This window comes from Anomaloglossus baeobatrachus, chromosome 5 (genome assembly GCF_048569485.1).
Source record: "Anomaloglossus baeobatrachus isolate aAnoBae1 chromosome 5, aAnoBae1.hap1, whole genome shotgun sequence".
Classification (NCBI taxonomy): domain Eukaryota; kingdom Metazoa; phylum Chordata; class Amphibia; order Anura; family Aromobatidae; genus Anomaloglossus; species Anomaloglossus baeobatrachus.
In genome coordinates, this window is record NC_134357.1 from 240134011 (window position 1) to 240154516 (window position 20506).

Below are 20506 nucleotides of genomic sequence, written 5' to 3' on the forward strand. Positions count from 1 at the left end.
TGTTTCCTTTTAACCCTCCTTTCAGCCTGCAGGGAAACAGCATTAACCCTGGAGTGGAGTTGCTTTCTATACATGGAGGGAGCACAACCGGGGCAAGACGTACCGGCCGTCATAGACAACCCCGGTCACAGTCTCACTATAATATATATATATATATATATATATATAATGTATGTATATGTGTGTGTGTGTGCAGATTACAGAAGAGTGAGCTCATAGTCCATATTGCTAATGTATGTAAAGCGCTGTGGAATTAATAGCGCTATATATATATATACACACACACACAATTATATAGCGCTATTAATTCCACAGCGCTTTACATACATTAGCAATATGGTCTGTGAGCTCATTCCTCTAATCTGCATATATTCCACGTATATTCCCACCTAACAAGTATAGGGGATTAAATATACATATACTACAGCATATGGACTATGAGCTCATTCCTCTGTAATCTGCACATATTCCATGTACATTCCGACCTAACAAGTATAGGGGATTAATTATACATATACTATATGAACTATGATCTCATTTATCTGTAATATGTTTATATTCCAAGTACATTCGCACCTAATGTTATGCGATGTTCGGCTATGCATACACCTGCGGGCACGGTGTTGTTAAACAGTTCACATCACAGAACCTGACAAGCAACCTGAGGCTTCTGTATTGTTCAGCCTGAGCCAGGTTTACTGGTCTTCAGCTCTTCTCCAGTCTTCCTGCAGACTGGTGAGCAGGACCTAAGAGCTCTGGTTGCTAATTGCCTCGTGCAGCTGTCTCCCCCCTATTTCAAGCACGGCTTCCTTCCTGTAGGCGCCAATGATAGCTTCAGCTTTAGCTCCAGTGATTCCTGGTATTGGTGCTTATCCTGTTTATGGTGATCCGTGTTGCACTTCTGAGTGGTGTGAGCGTTCCCCTGTTGTGAGTTTCTTCCTCCCCTTTTGCGATGCCACCCAGTACACATACTGTCTATCCTATGTGTTTTGAGTGCTGTGTATACGAGTTTCCATTCTCCCTTGTACATGTCGTTTTAGAGAATTTGTCTTTGTGTTTTCCAGCCCACCCCAAGGGTGTGGGAGAGGGGAAGTAAGAGCAGGGCTCGAACAGGAGTTGGGTCACGCTGGGGGCTCAGACCTATTTACCATTAAACCTATCTCGGAGAAAAAAAGACAGCGCAGGGACTCTAGTCTGAGGGCCAGCCTAGGGTCACCTGTCCTGTCATTACATACCCAGTTACACCCCGTGACACCTAACAACTATAGGTGGTAAAATGTACATATGCTATATGGACTATAAGCTCATTTCTCTGTAATCTGCACATATTCCATGTATAATCCCCACCTAACCAGTACAGGGAATATAAACTTCCCCTGTTTATTTGGGATATGTATTAATTCCTCTATAATATGCACCTATTTTATGTACATTCTCAATTATCAAGCACAGGGAATACAATACACGTCTGTTTACATGGGATATGTGCTCATTCAGAAAAGCTGGGTAGGGCGGGGTTAAATGCGTCTTCCTGACGCATCTGAACAGAAGTTGTTGTTTCGTTCCCTTGTTTGTTATCCCTGTGTCTTCTTTGAGCTTAGTGGGGTTGACTAAGTGCTCATCCCATCTGCTCCCTACCTAGGGCCCAGATCAGGGTCAGTCTAGGGCCAGGTATTCAGCTCGGCACATTGGTGTCGAACGGTGAGGTAACCCAGGGCCCAAGGGTAGGCTTGGTTGGGGGTCAACGTCTCCCCCTTCCCTAGACACAGTTTCCCTTCTCTTTTGCCATATGCTGTACCTAGTTTGACACAGACCAGACCAAGCCCTTTACCCTGAGAAAAGTAACCCCACACATATTCCATGTACATTCCCATATAACAAGTACAGGGAATACAATATACACCTGTTTACATGCTAATGGAGAAGGTCACCACGGACCTCTGCCATGGAGGGGCCCAACCGGAATAACCGCTACTGGCTCTGCCAGGTAGCACATGCAGATACAGTTAGCACACCATATCTGAATAAAAAAGACAACATTTATTGATAGTCAAAAAACCACTCATTAAAACAAGTAGAAAAAAAAGACCTCAGGAATGGAACAAGCCATAGCAGCTATTGCAATGCAACAAGAACCAAATGAGGCCAAAGTAGGTATAAGCCTGTGTGGATGTAAGAGAGAATATACAATAACAAAAAAAAAATAACATGCTAATCAGCCCTACGAAGGCAACAGGACCTAATGCAAGCATCACTAACATAGGATAAAGCCAAGGACTATGGAAAACACAGAGAAAAATACCAAACATCCACACAAGCTGCAGAGAAGGATCCTGGTGAACACCTAGGATCAGAAAGATGGAGATCGGGGCATGGTGTGGATGTACTGCATATACCGACCTTAGCCTGATTTGCTTCTTATTACATTGCAATAGCTGCTATGGGTTATTCCATTCCTGAGGCTTTTATTTAGTACTTGTTTTAAAGTTTTTAATTAGTGTTTTTTGCTATCAATACATTTTCTCTCTCTTATTCAGATATGGGGGCTCGTTTCATGCTTAGTCCTTTTCTTGTGTACCATTGAACCTTCCACTAGCATGGAGCAGCCTTCTGTTTATTCTTAATATTAAGTAAGGGTTAAGGGAGTATATTAATATTGTGTGAGAGCTATAATGAGTGGAGGCTACAAAAGGGGGTTATCATTCAGTGTAGGGGCTATTAAGGGGGCCCTCATACAGAGTGGGAGAGAATAACAAGGCCCTCAAATATTGGGGCTACTAAGGAAGCCATGATACAGCATGGGGGCTACTAAGGTAGACCATCATACAGCATGCATCCTGCAAAGGGGGCAATTAGACGGCATTGGGGCTACTAAGGGGGCAATTAGACGGCATTGGGGCTACTAAGGGGGCGATTAGACGCCATTGGGGCTACTAAGGGGGCGATTAGACGCCATTGGGGCTACTAAGGGGGCGATTAGACGCCATTGGGGCAAGTAAGGAGGCGATTAGACAGCATTGGGGCAAGTAAGGAGGCAATTATACAGCAGTGGGGCTACTAAGGGGGCAATTAGACAGCAGTGGGGCTACTAAGGGGGCAATTAGACAGCAGTGGGGCTACTAAGGAGGTCGTCATACAGTGAGGGGGCTAATGTGGGGCCATCATATAGCGTGGGGGCAGGACAGTGTGGGGGATACATTCCCATATTAGTACCAGCACAGGGAACACAATTTATATGGGATATGTGCTCATTCCCTATAATCTGCACATATTCCAAGTTTATTTCCTCTTTAATAATAACTTCATGTTTGTATGAATACAGTTATATTAAACATGTTATTCATTCCTTGTAATCATTATTGTCAGTAAGGCGTACTTGTCTGTAACCTTCTGGCCGATAGTTCCCATGAAATCCCACTGAAAATCCCCATCTTAAAGGGGAAACATTTGAGGAAATGGGTGATGAAATGACGCCCCCCCACGCTACGGTGGCCTCTGCGCCTCACACCACATACCTGCTGTCGCCTCCTGCTCTCACCACACATGCATTTACTGGCGGTGACTCTTCTTATCTCGGTGGTTACAGGACCTGTGTGATGTCATGGTCATGTGATCAGTCACATGAGGAGATCAATACTGATTTTTTTTTCTCTAGGAGACGCTAAGCACAGGAGGACGGGGCACAATGCGACAAATCCTGAGGAAACAGGAGACATGGCAATGATAAAGATGGCTCTAATGGAAGGGCTGATTCCCTGGAACGTGTGCTCCTATGTTTCTATTGTACCGGCTGTAGGACCTTTCATGTCAGTCATGTGATCAACCCTCCCACAGGGCCCAAGGGTGGGATCTATCATGGGGTCACCCATTGTAGCTTGGTCTTGTCCTGAGGACAAGGCAGCACACATCAATCATTGGTCGTGTGATGATTACCGGCAAGGAAAGCCCAAAAGTCATTATCTCAGAAACTTAGAATATTATATAGGACTAACTGAAAAATGATGTTACACTCAGAAATGTTGGCTCCTCCTGAGAGGTCTGTACAGTAAATACACTCAGAAATGTTGGCGCCTCCTGAGAGGTCTGTACAGTAAATACACTCAGAAATGTTGGCGCCTCCTGAGAGGTCTGTACAGTAAATGCCTCAGTACTTTGACAGGGCTCCTTTTGCGTGAATTAGGCTACTTTCACACATCCGGTTTTTGCAGTGCGGCTCAATCCGGCTGTGAAACCTATGCAACGATTGCAGCGAAAACACCGCATCCTTTGCATAAGTTTTTACATGTGGCCCGTCCGTTTTTTTCCGGTTGCGACACGCTACTGAGCATGCGCAGTGGAAGAAACCGCATGCGGCGGCCGGATGCGTTTTTTTTTCCGCATTGCGCCGCTCCGGCATCCATAGGCATGCATTGAAAAATGCGCCGCAGCGGCCGGATGCAGCGTGATGCGTTTTTTTTGCTGGAGCAAAAAACGTTGCAGGCAGCGTTCCATCCGGACGCGGCATCGGCTAAATCTGCCGCATGCGGCAAAAACCGGACCGAACGCAAGCCCATGCGGCACTAATGTAAGTCTATGAAAAAAAACCCGCAACCGGCGGCAAAAAAAACGGTTGCGGTTTTTCTGCAGAGCGCCGTATTGTGCCGCAGAGCAAAAATCGGATGTGTGAAAGTAGCCTTACTGCATCAATGCGGCGTGGCATGGAGGTGATCAGCCTGTGGCTCTGCTGAGGTGTTATGGAAGCCCAGATTGCTTTGATAGCAGCCTTCAGCTCATCTGTATTATTGAGTCTGGTGTCTCTCATCTTCCTCTTGTCAATACCTCATAGATTCTCTATGGGGTTTAGGTCAGGTGAGTTTGCAGGCCAATCAAGCACATGATACTGTGGGTATTAAATGAGGTATTGGTACTTTGGGCAGTGTAAACAGGTGCCAAGTTGTTATGATCCAGTAACCATGGAAGATTACAAAAAACTCCCATTGGTGAAAAAACACCAAGAAAGCAAAAGTAGTTGGAACCTGGGCTGATCGCAATCCCCTATCAGACCACACTAGACGTAGCCGTGGAGCGTTCCTAAAAACCTAGACGCCTCGTCACAGCCTGAGAAACTAGCTACACCTCACAGAAAGAAGTGAGGAAATCTACCTTGCCTCAGAGTAGTCCCCAAAGGAGTAGGTAGCCCCCCACATATAAAGATTACGGTGATGTAGGAAAACACAATACATAGATAGGAAAAATAGATTTAGCAAAGGCGAGGCCCAACTAACTTGATACAAAGGAAAGGAAACTGATTGTGGTCAGTACAAAATCCCTGTAGAAAAATACCAAACTCCTGATAGCAAAAATGGCCCTGGAGGTCGAACGACCTCACCCCCCCAGTATATAAGGTAGTCCTGTAAACAATGGGAGAACAAAATGAAAAAACAAAACAATACAGAAGAGCAAATAATCAAATTAGACAGGGAGAAAATCCCTTTTTCTGCAGGAGAGCTAGTGTAGCGCCCCTGACTACATCAGGGTGTTACAGGGAACTGCATCCTGTACCCCAGGGTGCAGTGCCTACCCCCCATGGTTCCAGGTTCCAATCAACACTGTCACTGACATGGGCACTACAAATCTCAACCACACGTCACACCAGGGCAGGACAGACACACCAGTGGGATTGTAAAGTTGGAGCACGGCCGCCCATCTAGGGGTCAGGCAGATTGGTGGGAGGGGAGACAGAGAACAGAGCCCTCAAAGAGTGAGGAGCAGAGGAGTTGGAGCTTCCAGGTAGGCGACAGGTTGGGTCGCAGACGGTGGTCCGGGACCACAGGAGTCGGGGACCGGTATTAGGAACACTGGACAGGAGTGTAACAGACGCAGTCTAGGAGGACTGTTGGCACCAGAAAGCCCAGCCACCTTACCGGTACCAAGCACGGCGGGGTACAGGACCCTACATCAGTGAGTAGCTTCAAGAAACCTGATAATTAACCTGTGGAGGATAGTCTCTTTATGAACTATCCCCAAGAGCTCAGAGATTGGAAGCATCAGCACAACGCGGGGGATAGGGTTCTCCAAAATACAAAACCCACTGAAATCCCAAGTGCCAGCCACCAAGAGCACAGCTGCCATACACACGGGTAGCAGGGCCCTGAAAGCTTCAAGCCAAGGGGCCGCAACTTAAATCAATTTGTGCACGGAGGCAGGGCTCCGGACTTACCAAGTGACACTGGTGGGAGCAGGACCTGGACGGGCTCCCCCTGTAGAGACTATGGTGCCTAAAGACTTTGGTTTACCATCTGTGTGAGTGTCTGCTTATTCCACCTGATCCAGCACCATGACTACCGCAGTGAGTAATCTGACCTCTGCATCCTGCTTTCGAAGGCCAAGCCACCCGTTCACCAAATCCCCACTATCCGGGGCCTTTCCTACCTGCGGAGGGACTGACACCTGGCTGCCCCACACCATCTGCCCCGTTACTCCCATCGGCAGCGGCTGTACTCCTCTTTACCGCAACCCGCAGGTAGCATCACGAATATTCATCACCTGTAAATATCCCCTTACATTTGAAGTGGCCGCAAGCCCCCGGGTCCGGAGACCCTCAAGCCACAGCAACCCCGGATCCGAGCAGTTCGACTGCTGCTGGGGCTGCACACTACAAAGGGGGAACCCCATGCTCACAACACAAAAGAAACCAAACTTTACCAGCAAGAAAACCGATACAAACCAAAACAAGGAAAAACAACCACCCTAAGGTGTAAACCAGGAAGCAAGGAAAAAACTGAGAACTTATCTGCAGAAGTCTTGCTCAGAGAAACAGGGAAGGACAAAACTCCAAGCCAGGAACAGAGACTGATGAATTTACAATTATAAATGGCGCCAGCAAGGCAAAAAGTGCTCTCCTATATAGACCAGACTTGTCTGCAATAGGACTTCCCTAATTCCCAATTAACGCCGACACTTGTTTGAGTCACAGGCTCAGATTCAGCTCTACTACCATTCCTGGCCACCAGAGGTAGCTTCAAAACAGCACCCACACAGACGATATTCACAACACCAAGTCCTGCTGGAAAAGGAAATTTCCATCTCCAAATATTTTGTCGGCAGAGAGAAGCATGAAGTGCTCTAAAATTTCCTGGTAGACGGCTGGGGTGACTTTGGTCTTGATAAAACACAGTGGACCTACACCAGCAGATGACATGGCTCCCCAAACCATCACTGATTGTGGAAACTTAGACCTCAGCAGCTTGGACTGTGGCCTCTCCGCTCTTCCTCCAGATTCTGGAACCTTGATTTCCAAATGAAATGCAAAATGTACTTTCATCTGAAAACAACACCTTGGACCACTGAGAACAGTCCAGTTCTTTTTTTCCTTGACCCAGTTAAGACACTTCTGGCATTGTCTATTGGTTATGAGTGACTTGACACAAGGAATGCGACAGTTGTAGCCCATGTCCTGGATACGCCTGTGGGTGGTGGCTCTTGAAGCACTGACTCCAGCAGCAGTCCACTCCTTGTGAATCTCCCCCAAATTTATTAGTGGCCTTTTCTAAATTCTATCAAGACTGCCATTATCACGGTTGCTTGTGCGCCTTTTTCTACCACACTTTTTCCTTCCACCCATCTTTCCATTAATATGCTTGGATACAGCAGTCTGTGAACAGCCAACCTCTTTAGCAGTGACCTTTTGTGGCTTACCCTCCTTGTGGAGTGTGGCAATGACTGCCTTCTGGACATCTGTCAAGTCAGCAGAAATCCCCATGATTGTGTAGCCTACTGAACCAGAGTAAGGGACCATTTTAAACGCTTAGGAAGCCTTTACAGATGTTTTGTGGTAATTATTCTAATTTTCTGAGATAATGAGTTTTGGGTTTTCATTGGTGTAAGCCATAATCATCAACATTAACAGAAATAAACACTTGAAATAGATCCCTCTGTGTGTAATGGCTCTATGTAATGTATGCGTTTCCCTTCTTGTATTGAATTACTGAAACAAATTAACTTTTTGAGGATATTCTAATTTATTGAGAAGCACTTGTATATGTACCATTTACATACCAATCATCTTTTTGTACACCAACATATACATGTATACCATTTAACTAACATACCATTAATCTTTGTGCACCAGCATATACATTTAAGGCCCCTTAACACGCTGCGATATCGTGACCGATATCGCTAGCGAGCGTACCTGCCCCCATCGGTTGTGCGTCACGGGCAAATCGCTGCCCGTGGCGCACAAAATCGCGCGCACCCGTCACACTACTTACCTGCCTAGCGACGTCGCTGTGACCGGCAAACCGCCTCCTTTCTAAGGGGGGCGGTTTGTTCGGCGTCATAGCGACGTCACTAGACGGCCACCCAATAGAAGTGGAGGGGCGGAGATGAGCGGGACGTAACATCCCGCCCACCTCCTTCCTTCCTCATTGCCGCCGGCGGCAGGTAAGGAGAGGTTCCTCGTTCCTGCGGTGTCACACGGAGCGATGTGTGCTGCCGCAGGAGCGACGAACTACATCGTTACTGCAGCAGCAATGATATTCGAGATTAGGGGGGCATGTCACCGATGAGCGATTTTGAATGTTTTTGCGACGATTCAAAATCGCTCATGGGTGTCACACACGACATCGCTAACACGGCCGGATGTGCGTCACAAATTCCGTGACCCCAAAATCCATGAAAAATCCATGAGATCGCTTTAGCGATGTCGTAGGGTGTAAAGCGGCCTGTATAGCATTTAAGTAACATAGGAATCATCTCTTTGTACACACACACACACACACACACACACACACACACGCAGTGTACAACATTTAAGTAACATACCAATCCTCTGTTTATGCACAAGCACATACATGTACAGCATACAGCATTTAAAGGGAACCAACCACTAGAATTTTGCTAAATGAAGTAAAGGCAGTACCATACTTGCACTAGGATACTGTATCCAGGCATACCTTTTGTTGAAAGATCGGATGCTTGATTGCTGAAACACCTTTAACCAAAGCTACAGAAATGCACTGCACTGCACTTTGATTGACGTGAGCATGTGGGGGGGGCCTTTGTGGGTTGGTTTCCTTAGTGTATATTCCTCCTCCTGCGTCTTGTACACCAGTAGGTCAAGAGGCTTCAGGGAAATTATATCCTCTCAGCTCTGATGTGTGCTAAATACAGTATGCTGCACATGGAAGCAGAGATTTGACTGGTTTACTGTTCATTTGTAGTCTAGGCCTTAGAGACACACCCAGTAATTCCTATCGAAAATGAAAAAGTAAAAGTAACAAATTTCACTGATTAAAAACAAAGTATTTAGAAACAAAGCATCACAGTAAATGTATGCTGTGTGATAACCTCCCTTCCTCTTAATGCATTCTGGGCCTTAAAGAGGACCTGTCACTTGCACACAAACAAATTTAATTAAAGGGAATCTGTCAGCAGGTTTTTGCTATGTAATCTGAGGACAGCATGAGGTAGGGCCAAGACACTGATTTTAGGGATGTCTTACTTATTAGGCTGTGTGCTTTTGTTTTCATACAATCAGTGTTTTATCAGCAAGAAATTAACACAGTGGGCTAGGTGTCACATGAGACTGAAACCTAGTCCAACCACACCCCCTCCTTTGATGAGCAGCTCACTGTTAATATACAGTGTACATAAACGGCTGTGGTGTCGGTGGGGTCAGCTTTCTGATCTCTGTACATCTAAAAGCTCTGAATGTGTCACAACTGCTGCACCTAGTAAACTAAGTGCTATATTGTTGGAATTAAGGTGTCTTTTCCTTTATTTTGCTGCTCTCAGAAGAGGTAGTAAAAACCTGCTGACAGATTCCTCTTAATACCTTGTAAAAAAAAAATCTGTTAGCTTACATGTTTCTGCTGCTTTTTTTCATTTTTGTGCTGTATCGCTCCATTGTAAGCAAATTCATATCTACTGCTTTTGGAGTACAGTATGTGAAATCTCTGCTTGTAGTTCAATTAGGCATTTCTTCAGAGTCTTCTCTGGGCTTTCACCCCTTCCTCCCAGAAACAGCTTGGCAATATCTGAGACTGCTAGGTCAGCTGCCGAGCTGTGACTGACAGCATCAGGCAGGGTAGAAGCCCAGAGAAAAGGCTGAAAAAATTCCTACTTGGACTGCAAGCAGAGATTTCACATACTCTGCTTCACACAAAGTAAATGTGAATATCTCTGCAATAGAAAGTCACAGTGCAAAACTGAAAAATGCAGCAGAATCGGGGGAGCTCAGGGATTTTTACAACATATTCAATTCAGTTACTTTGAGTAAGGGACACATCCTCTTTAATAATCAAAAGTAATTTAGCAATGTTGGCATATCTTTTTTTATTATTATATGCCCTGGTCTTATCATGAAACAGGTGTATGGAGCGCGCTCAGGGGCTCAACACTCGCCACATGAATAGGACACAGTTGCATCATAGAATGGATATCTGCCTCTCACAGCCTCTAAGCAGTGACACGGCTAAGCCACAATCACTGCTATTAACCCCATGAATGATACTGTCTATATCTGACATTTAAAGAGGACCTTTAACAACATTTTCATATTGGACTGGACACATAAGGGCTGCAGAATGATTTTTTTTATTTAGCCTTTCTGTTGCAGGGATATTAGTGATAACTGCAGTTAATATTTACACACATTTGTGTAGGCCACACACGATGGCTGGCAGGACGTCTGGACTCAGGTCATATGATCCTAATGATCTCATCCTTCTGCACTTCTATGGTGCTGCTTGCTTATGATTGGTCAGCGTCATACAGAAGTAATAATAGTTTTCATGCTCACTACTAACACTCACTTGGATGTAATTAAAGTTAATGTGCTTGCTAATATGTCTGTAATGGAGAGGTGAAATAAAATAAAATGCTTGCATTCCCCTCTCCCCCCCCTCTTCTTTAACTTATGGCTCTGGCTTCATAGAGTCAGAGATGGGCAGAGATAGATGAAAAACAAGCAGGGGGAAGGGGCACTTAAATGTTTGGCCACATATAGCCTATGTAAACCATAAGTATAGGCATACAGGTCATATACTATGTCTCACATCAGATGATTGTTGCTGAGAAATCTTCTTTTATCAGTTTATGTAAATGATCTCTTCTAACATAAGGATGTGCCGCCCCCATGGAAGCAGCCGAGCTACTCGGATCCAGGTTCGCTGTGGCTCAAGGGTCTCTGGACCCGGGGGTCGTGCGGCCACTCAAATCAAAGGGGGTATTTACAGGAGAGTTAATGTATAGTTTGTGACGCCACCCGTGGTGTACAGTAATTTGGGGGGTACCACAGCTGCCGTTGGGAGTAAACCAAGTCTCTGGGTACCGCTGCTGCTGAGGGGAGCTCATCCGGGTCCCGTCCCCAAAGGTGCTGCCTAGTGATCCGTGACCTGCCTCCTGGCACTTAGTTTGACTTCAACTTTATGGCCCGGTAGCATGGAACTAGCCGGGCCCCGCTCCCTACTATGGCTATGTATGGGAGCTTTCTCTCAGGGCTCACGCTTGGGATTTTCTGGACCGTTTTGGATTGGAAAGTCCTATCCCCCTCGTTGCGCTAATGCCCCGATTTTGGAACGGGTGGGAACAGATCATAAAGGCTCCGTTCTCCTCAGGTGAATTGTTGGGTTGCCTGGAGCTACTCCCCGACCTAGGGTCTGTGTACCTCATCGTGCCTTCGGGCCTGGACCAGTGATGGTGCTAGGCTGCCGGCTGTCCTCCTCAACAGGTCCGAGCACCTCGCCACAATTCCCTGTGACCGGGGGTCCGATTCCTCTAGGCCCAGACCACCGTCTGCAACCTAGACAGTTCCTTCAGGAGTCACTACTTCCGACTTCCTCTGAGCTCCTCGCAGCTCGAGGGCTACTTCCCAACCTCTCTCTTCTCACAGACTCAACTCCTCACTGACTGACTACACTCCTCACCTCCCCTCGCTGACCCCCCCAGGTGGGCGACTCTATTCCACTCAAGCCTTCCACTGGTGTGACTGGTGGGTGTGGTGCAGGGTGTATCTAGGACTTAATTTGCTGTTGGAGGCAATACCATTTAGTTAGGAACCCAGAATCAAGAGGGAGGCGGAATACTGCACGGAAGGGCAGCTTGTGCAGTACCCTGTGACAACCTGATAGTCCAGGGGCGTCACAAGGACAGGACATTGTCTAGAAGACAATACTGCCTCTACACCTCATCTCTATATATCTCACATCCCATCAGCATTATTCCATTCCTGTGATGTCAGCTGCTTCAGAGGAAATCTCGCACATTACTACGTAGGTACAGAGGAGGGAAGTCAGGAGCCTAACTAGCTTATTAGGCATGGAAGCACAAGTGACTGAGTGGCATCTGCGTAGAAGGCACTTGATGCCCATGCCCATAGAAGTGCAGAAGACTGCGGAGGACAAAAAAGAGAACAGTTATGTGCATGCGCAAGATTTCTTCTCAGGTGCCAACATCACAGGAACAGAGTAATGCTGATGGAAGGCAAGATGAAGATGTAGAGCGTTCTCTTCCGGACAATGCCCTGCCATATCCTGGAACAGATCATTTACATAACTGGTAAAAGCTGATTCCTTTCAAGTGGTGCTAGTAGGGTGTGGCAACCCGCCCCCATCTTAGGCCTTGTGCACACTAGAAAAGTGATTTTTCTCAAGAAAGTTTCTTGAGAAACTTCTGGGAGTTGAAGATTACCGCACCTGCGGTAAAAAACAGCACCAAAACCGCGGGAAAAACGCATGCGTTTTTGCCGCTATTTTGCCGCGGTTTTGCCGCAGGTTGGTACTTGCGGTTTTTTTATGCTGTAACTGCAATAAATAATATAGATAATAGATAGATAATCGATAGATAGACAGATAATGGATAGAGGGAAAGATGGATAGATGAATAGATAGAGAGATAGATAGATAGAGAGATGAGAAAGACCTATATAATGTCCCACCCCCCTGCATATTCTAAGCTGGCACCCTTTAGTGACTTTCATGTGGCACAAAAGGGTGCCTAGCCTTGTATTTAGCCAAAAAATAAATAAATAATTAAAAAAAAAAACGATGTGAGGTCCCCCCATCTTTTGTAGCCAGCTAGGGTAAAGCAGACGGCTGCAGCCTGCAGACCACAGCTGGCAGCTTTACCTTGGCTGGTAATCCAAAACAGAGGGCACCCCACACTGTTATTTTACATTAAATAAATAATTTAAAACAAAAAACGTGGGGTCCCCCCCAAATTGGATCACCAGCCAAGGTAAAGCAAACAGCTGGGGTCTGATATTCTCAGACTAGGGAGGTCCACTGTTATTGGACACTCCCCAGCCTAAAAGGGGATGACGAGTGCTGCTGTCAGGAGGTTAGCTGAGATCATTACCTGCTGTGACAATCTCCTGCACTGCTGACGTCAGCGCTGTCACTGCCTTCTATGCCCGCCGCGTTAGCAGTATCGCGAGAGCCTGTGACGTCACCGCTAGTCACAGTCTCGGTCCGCGGGCATAGACGGCAGTGACCGCGCTGATGTCAGGAGGCAGGAGATCGTCACAGCAGGTAATGATCTCATCTCACCTCCTGACAGCAGCGCTCGGCATCCCCGCGGCTGCACGCACAGCAGGGTGACAAGCTGCTGATACTGCGGGCAGACACTGACACTGCAGTGCAGACAGCCACGGGGCTGGAGCAGGACACACACTGCACGGGCACCTGGAGGTCACACGGAAGTGCTTCTGTGCGGCGTCCAGGGAGTGTGACGTGTGTGTTTACTCTTCTCCGCTTCCTCTTCTGTCATAATGACATCGCTTCCTGCAAAACCGCAGGCAGCGATGAACATTACCGCAGGTAAATCGCGGCTATACTGGGGGTATACCGCACATCATTTGCTACCTGCGGTATACCCCCGGTATTTCGCGATTACATTACACTGAATGGAGTGAAATACCGCAGGTACCTGTGGAAAAGAAGTGACATGCACATTTTCAAGAAATTTTCTCAAGAAATTCTTCAGAAAGAATTTTCTTGAGAAAAAAATGCAGTGTGCGCACAGCTAATTTTTTTTCCCATAGGTTTTGCTGGGAAATGTCTGCAGAAAGATCACAAGCATTTCTCAAGAAATTTCCGCAGCAAAACCGCGGGTAAAAACGCAGTGTGCGCACAGTGCGTTTTTTGTTGCAGATTTTTTGCAGATTGTGGCTTAGATCTGCATGTCTATTTCCATGCCAGCAAAGACAATGAGATCTGATGTGCTGTGAGCACATTGCTTATTTTTTACTTGCTGATTTGGTGCAGAAAATAATCTTCAGCGTGTCAATTGTTGATGCGTTTATTCCTGCATTTTTTAGCCCTTCTGCTAATGACTTCATTAAGAAAAATGCATGGCATAAAAACACACCCAAATGCATGTGATTTGTGGTGCCTTTTTCTGCCAGAAGGTGCAGATTTCATGCAGAAAATGTCTGCACCTAGTCTGAAATGTGCGCACATAGCCTTAAACTATGCTGAAGTACAGAGAAGTATTGCAGTCTATAGAACCAACAAATGATTGCCAAGTACAAAGAAGAAAAATGTGGAAAAATGAAATTGAATCAACCCTTCTCCCTATTTTAAAAATGAATTAAAAAAAATTAGAAAGCGGAGTTATATTTGGCATTGCCGCATCCTTAAAAATCTGATCTATAAAAATATAACATTATTTACCCTGTGTGGTATATACCATAAAAAACGCCAAGATTCCTGCACTTTGTGCATCACACGTCCTTGAAATAAATACACTACTAGAAAATGGCAAAAAAACAATATTTTATAAGGACTTGGAAGAAGGTGAAGAAACAAAACGAAGGCGCAAAAAAACAGCCTGTTCAGAAAAGGGTTAATCCATAAGACTCTCCATGACTGAAGCTACGTGCACTTAAGTGTATGTGATATACAGTGTATGACAGATAGCACAGCCAAGAGCCTGCAGCAAGCCTGGTGCTGCACAGCTCACAGCCTGGCCACAGCTGCCACTGGCCAGACAGGAAGTGCCAACCACTGAGGGAAGCAACCCCTCCTGCTCACATGACCATGACATCAGCAAAGGTCCTGTAGTCACTAGGAAATAACATCTACAGGTAAGTTTCCAGGAATTGTACAAAATGTGGTGTGTGAAACAATATGAATGTGTCTCTGTGTGTACATATATATATATATATATATATATATGTCACCATCCTGCCTCCTTTCTTTTATTATGTTCCTGTTAATGACCCCTATCCAGTAATAATGTTCACCTGGCCCCTATACTGTATTAATGCCCCCATCATGTAATAATGTCCACCATCCTGACCCCTATACTGTATTAATGCCCCCATCTTGTAATAATTTCCACCATCCTGACCCCTATACTGTATTAATGCCCCCATCATGTAATAATGTCCACCATCCTGACCCCTATACTGTATTAATGCCCCCATCATGTAATAATGTCCACCATCCTGACCCCTATACTGTATTAATGCCCCCATCATGTAATAATGTCCACCATCCAGACCCCTATACTGTATTAATGCCCCCATCATGTAATAATGTCCACCATCCTGACCCCTATACTGTATTAATGCCCCCATCATGTAATAATGTCCACCATCCTGACCCCTATACTGTATTAATGCCCCCATCATGTAATAATGTCCACCATCCTGACCCCTATACTGTATTAATGCCCCCATCATGTAATAATGTCCACCATCCTGACCCCTATACTGTATTAATGCCCCCATCATGTAATAATGTCCACCATCCTGACCCCTATACTGTATTAATGCCCCCATCATGTAATAATGTCCACCATCCTGACCCCTATACTGTATTAATGCCCCCATCATGTAATAATGTCCACCATCCTGGCCCCTATACTGTATTAATGCCCCCATCATGTAATAATGTCCACCATCCTGACCCCTATACTGTATTAATGCCCCCATCATGTAATAATGTCCACCATCCTGACCCCTATACTGTATTAATGCCCCCATCATGTAATAATGTCCACCATCCTGACCCCTATACTGTATTAATGCCCCCATCATGTAATAATGTCCACCATCCTGACCCCTATACTGTATTAATGCCCCCATCATGTAATAATGTCCACCATCCTGACCCCTATACTGTATTAATGCCCCCATCATGTAATAATGTCCACCATCCTGACCCCCTATACTGTATTAATGCCCCCATCTTGTAATAATGTCCACCATCCTGACCCCTGTACTGTATTAATGCCCCCATCATGTAATAATGTCCACCATCCTGACCCCTATACTGTATTAATGCCCCCATCATGTAATAATGTCCACCATCCTGGCCCCCTATACTGTATTAATGCCCCCATCATGTAATAATGTCCACCATCCTGGCCCCCTATACTGTATTAATGCCCCCATCATGTAATAATGTCCACCATCCTGACCCCTATACTGTATTAATGCCCCCATCATGTAATAATGTCCACCATCCTGACCCCTATACTGTATTAATGCCCCCATCATGTAATAATGTCCACCATCCTGACCCCTATACTGTATTAATGCCCCCATCATGTAATAATGTCCACCATCCTGACCCCTATACTGTATTAATGCCCCCATCATGTAATAATGTCCACCATCCTGACCCCTATACTGTATTAATGCCCCCATCATGTAATAATGTCCACCATCCTGACCCCTATACTGTATTAATGCCCCCATCATGTAATAATGTCCACCATCCTGACCCCTATACTGTATTAATGCCCCCATCATGTAATAATGTCCACCATCCTGGCCCCCTATACTGTATTAATGCCCCCATCATGTAATAATGTCCACCATCCTGACCCCTATACTGTATTAATGCCCCCATCATGTAATAATGTCCACCATCCTGACCCCTATACTGTATTAATGCCCCCATCATGTAATAATGTCCACCATCCTGACCCCTATACTGTATTAATGCCCCCATCATGTAATAATGTCCACCATCCTGACCCCTATACTGTATTAATGCCCCCATCATGTAATAATGTCCACCATCCTGACCCCTATACTGTATTAATGCCCCCATCATGTAATAATGTCCACCATCCTGGCCCCCTATACTGTATTAATGCCCCCATCATGTAATAATGTCCACCATCCTGACCCCTATACTGTATTAATGCCCCCATCATGTAATAATGTCCACCATCCTGACCCCTATACTGTATTAATGCCCCCATCATGTAATAATGTCCACCATCCTGACCCCTATACTGTATTAATGCCCCCATCATGTAATAATGTCCACCATCCTGACCCCTATACTGTATTAATGCCCCCATCATGTAATAATGTCCACCATCCTGACCCCTATACTGTATTAATGCCCCCATCATGTAATAATGTCCACCATCCTGACCCCTATACTGTATTAATGCCCCCATCATGTAATAATGTCCACCATCCTGACCCCTATACTGTATTAATGCCCCCATCATGTAATAATGTCCACCATCCTGACCCCTATACTGTATTAATGCCCCCATCATGTAATAATGTCCACCATCCTGACCCCTATACTGTATTAATGCCCCCATCATGTAATAATGTCCACCATCCTGACCCCTATACTGTATTAATGCCCCCATCATGTAATAATGTCCACCATCCTGACCCCTATACTGTATTAATGCCCCCATCATGTAATAATGTCCACCATCCTGACCCCTATACTGTATTAATGCCCCCATCATGTAATAATGTCCACCATCCTGACCCCTATACTGTATTAATGCCCCCATCATGTAATAATGTCCACCATCCTGACCCCTATACTGTATTAATGCCCCCATCATGTAATAATGTCCACCATCCTGACCCCTATACTGTATTAATGCCCCCATCATGTAATAATGTCCACCATCCTGGCCCCTATACTGTATTAATGCCCCCATCATGTAATAATGTCCACCATCCTGACCCCTATACTGTATTAATGCCCCCATCATGTAATAATGTCCACTATCCTGACCCCTATACTGTATTAATGCCCCCATCATGTAATAATGTCCACCATCCTGACCCCTATACTGTATTAATGCCCCCATCATGTAATAATGTCCACCATCCTGACCCCTATACTGTATTAATGCCCCCATCATGTAATAATGTCCACCATCCTGACCCCTATACTGTATTAATGCCCCCATCATGTAATAATGTCCACCATCCTGACCCCTATACTGTATTAATGCCCCCATCATGTAATAATGTCCACCATCCTGACCCCTATACTGTATTAATGCCCCCATCATGTAATAATGTCCACCATCCTGACCCCCTATACTGTATTAATGCCCCCATCATGTAATAATGTCCACCATCCTGACCCCTATACTGTATTAATGCCCCCATCTTGTAATAATGTCCACCATCCTGACCCCTATACTGTATTAATGCCCCCATCATGTAATAATGTCCACCATCCTGACCCCTATACTGTATTAATGCCCCCATCATGTAATAATTTCCACCATCCTGACCCCTATACTGTATTAATGCCCCCATCATGTAATAATGTCCACCATCCTGACCCCTATACTGTATTAATGCCCCCATCATGTAATAATGTCCACCATCCTGACCCCTATACTGTATTAATGCCCCCATCATGTAATAATTTCCACCATCCTGACCCCTATACTGTATTAATGCCCCCATCATGTAATAATGTCCACCATCCTGACCCCTATACTGTATTAATGCCCCCATCATGTAATAATGTCCACCATCCTGACCCCTATACTGTATTAATGCCCCCATCATGTAATAATGTCCACCATCCTGACCCCTATACTGTATTAATGCCCCCATCATGTAATAATGTCCACCATCCTGACCCCTATACTGTATTAATGCCCCCATCATGTAATAATGTCCACCATCCTGGCCCCTATACTGTATTAATGCCCCCATCATGTAATAATGTCCACCATCCTGACCCCTATACTGTATTAATGCCCCCATCTTGTAATAATGTCCACCATCCTGACCCCTATACTGTATTAATGCTCCCATCATGTAATAATGTCCACCATCCTGGCCCCCTATACTGTATTAATGCCCCCATCTTGTAATAATGTCCACCATCCTGACCCCTGTACTGTATTAATGCCCCCATCATGTAATAATGTCCACCATCCTGACCCCTGTACTGTATTAATGCCCCCATCATGTAATAATGTCCACCATCCTGACCCCTATACTGTATTAATGCCCCCATCATGTAATAATGTCCACCATCCTGATCCCTATACTGTATTAATGCCCCCATCATGTAATAATGTCCACCATCCTGGCCCCCTATACTGTATTAATGCCCCCATCATGTAATAATGTCCACCATCCTGACCCCTATACTGTATTAATGCCCCCATCATGTAATAATGTCCACCATCCTGACCCCTATACTGTATTAATGCCCCCATCATGTAATAATGTCCACCATCCTGACCCCTATACTGTATTAATGCCCCCATCATGTAATAATGTCCACCATCCTGACCCCTATACTGTATTAATGCCCCCATCATGTAATAATGTCCACCATCCTGACCCCTATACTGTATTAATGCCCCCATCATGTAATAATGTCCACCATCCTGGCCCCTATACTGTATTAATGCCCCCATCATGTAATAATGTCCACCATCCTGACCCCTATAGTGTATTAATGCCCCCATCATGTAATAATGTCCACCATCCTGACCCCTATACTGTATTAATGCCCCCATCATGTAATAATGTCCACCATCCTGGCCCCCTATACTGTATTAATGCCCCCATCTTGTAATAATGTCCACCATCCTGACCCCTATACTGTATTAATGCCCCCATCATGTAATAATGTCCACCATCCTGACCCCTATACTGTATTAATGCCCCCATCATGTAATAATGTCCACCATCCTGACCCCTATACTGTATTAATGCCCCCATCATGTAATAATGTCCACCATCCTGGCCCCCTATACTGTATTAATGCCCCCATCATGTAATAATGTCCACCATCCTGACCCCTATACTGTATTAATGCCCCCATCATGTAATAATGTCCACCATCCTGACCCCTATACTGTATTAATGCCCCCATCATGTAATAATGTCCACCATCCTGACCCCTATACTGTATTAATGCCCCCATCATGTAATAATGTCCACCATCCTGACCCCTATACTGTATTAATGCCCCCATCATGTAATAATGTCCACCATCCTGACCCCTATACTGTATTAATGCCCCCATCATGTAATAATGTCCACCATCCTGACCCCTATACTGTATTAATGCCCCCATCATGTAATAATGTCCACCATCCTGACCCCTATACTGTATTAATGCCCCCATCATGTAATAATGTCCACCATCCTGACCCCTATACTGTATTAATGCCCCCATCATGTAATAATGTCCACCATCCTGACCCCTATACTGTATTAATGCCCCCATCATGTAATAATTTCCACCATCCTGACCCCTATACTGTA

General features: G+C 45.3%; 2 protein-coding genes across 4 annotated transcripts in view; one reads left to right on the forward strand and one right to left on the reverse strand.

The window, feature by feature from the left end:
• The window catches only part of LOC142311128 (gastrula zinc finger protein XlCGF66.1-like), a 33456-nt gene extending 29771 nt beyond the window's left edge, over positions 1–3685 (reverse strand). Inside the window, exon 1 of one of the 3 annotated variants that reach the window (XM_075349266.1) lies at positions 3516–3685. The gene's annotated coding sequence lies outside the window, so the exon portion shown is untranslated. Of the gene's footprint in view, positions 1–1903; positions 1942–3515 lie in introns of those variants that run through there. The other 2 variants (XM_075349268.1, XM_075349267.1) reach the window with 2 other exon arrangements.
• An 11307-nt stretch (positions 3686–14992) lies between these two features.
• The window catches only part of LOC142311133 (uncharacterized), a 39073-nt gene continuing 33559 nt past the window's right edge, over positions 14993–20506 (forward strand). Inside the window, exon 1 of the mRNA XM_075349275.1 lies at positions 14993–15067. The gene's annotated coding sequence lies outside the window, so the exon portion shown is untranslated. The remainder of the gene's footprint in view (positions 15068–20506) is intronic.